The 1714-nt window shown below is 51.3% G+C and overlaps 1 pseudogene; it reads left to right on the top strand.

Moving 5' to 3' along the window:
* Positions 1 to 386: 386 nt before the first annotated feature.
* Positions 387 to 1416, top strand: LOC148118365 (elongation factor 1-delta pseudogene; annotated as a pseudogene).
* Positions 1417 to 1714: the final 298 nt, after the last annotated feature.

The raw sequence follows: 1714 nt of genomic DNA, 5'->3' as shown, positions 1-1714 counted from the left end.
GGTCTCCTTCCTCTGCACCACATACAAGAAGAATGCGGTTGACTTTAGTGTCTGTCAATCTGCAGCCCAGGGCTTGTGGTCGGCTCTGTCTCTGAGAGGATATGAGTGGGAGGCCAGTTCAAGCTGGAAGTGCAAGACACCGTGTCTTCTGAAGAACCTAACACTGTCCTACCACATCTGTGAGAATCCTCCTCCCTCCATCCCTTCTTCCTCTCCTCTCTCCTTTTTTCCACGCAGGGGATGGAAGGGAGAGCACCTAGCGCGTAAACAAGCATTCTGCAGTAAGTAAGCCCCACTACCGGTCCAATTTAGTGATTTGTTTTTCATTCACCTTCTTAGGTTTGACAAGAATGAAATTGTGTAAGATTAGAAAATGAGTTCCAAGCTGCGCGGTCGCCCTCCCTTTCCTTTGCAGTCCTGAGCTCGCAGTTCCAGGCTTTGGTTGCTGCGTCTTTGGCTGGCGTCAGAAAAATGGCTACAAACTTTCTAGTGCACGAGAAGATTTGGTTTGACAAGTTCAAATAGGACGATGCGGAGAGGAAATTCTACGAGCAGATGAATGGGCCTGTGGCTGCTGGCTCCCGCCAGGAGAATGGTGCCAGCGTGATCCTCCGTGACATTGCAAGAGCCAGAGAGAACATCCAGAAATCCCTGGCCGGAAGCTCAGGCCCTGGGGCCTCCAGTGGACCTGCTGGAGATCATAGTGAGCTCATTGTACGGATTGCCAGTCTGGAAGTGGAGAACCAGAACCTTTGAGGCGTGGTGCAAGATCTGCAGCAGGCCATTTCCAAGTTGGAGGCCCGGCTGAGCACTCTGGAGAAGAGTTCACCTACTCACTGAGCCACAGCCCCCCAGACCCAGCATGTGTCTCCTATGCGTCAAGTGGAGCCCCCAACCAAGAAGGCCGCCACACCAGCAGAGGACGATGAGGACAATGACATTGACCTGTTCGGCAGTGATGAGGAGGAAGAAGACAAGGAGGCGGCCCGACTACGGGAGGAGAGGCTTCGGCAGTACGCAGAGAAGAAAGCCAAGAAGCCCTTACTGGTGGCCAAATCCTCCATCCTCTTGGATGTCAAACCTTGGGATGATGAGACAGACATGGCCCAGCTGGAGGCCTGTGTGCGTTCCATCCAGTTGGACGGGTTGGTCTGGGGGGGGCTCCAAGCTCGTGCCTGTTGGCTATGGAATCCGGAAGTTGCAGATCCAGTGTGTGGTGGAAGACGACAAAGTGGGCACCGACTTGCTAGAAGAGGAGATCACCAAGTTTGAGGAGCATGTGCAGAGTGTCGACATCGCAGCTTTCAACAAGATCTGAAAGTCGGAGAGTGTGTGGTTCGTGTGTGTGAGGACCTAATGAGATTAAAGACTGAGACCCCGCAAAAAAAAAAAAAAGAAAAAAAGAAAATGAGTTCCATTCAGTTTGGGGAACAACATTTTGCCCTCAATGAGGTAATAACTGTTCTGTAGGTAGCTGTGAAAACACCCAGTTTATGTTAAGTGAATGCTGAATATTGAGATGTCCTTCAGGTAAGTGGGGGGGGGGCTTAATGACTATTCTCCAAAATCCCAGCTGTTTTCCAGAGTATTCACATGGGCTCCTGAAGTCTGCAGATAATGAACCACAACCTGTATCGTACACAGCACCGAGCGAGACCTCACCTCCAGTTTAGGGAAAGAAGGACCACTGCAGGGCTGTTGGGATGTTGCTCTC

The sequence above is a fragment of the Myodes glareolus genome, chromosome 23 (assembly GCF_982192425.1).
Source record: "Myodes glareolus chromosome 23, mMyoGla1.1, whole genome shotgun sequence".
Lineage (NCBI taxonomy): Eukaryota > Metazoa > Chordata > Mammalia > Rodentia > Cricetidae > Myodes > Myodes glareolus.
This window is presented reverse-complemented; position numbering and strand designations above follow the sequence as displayed.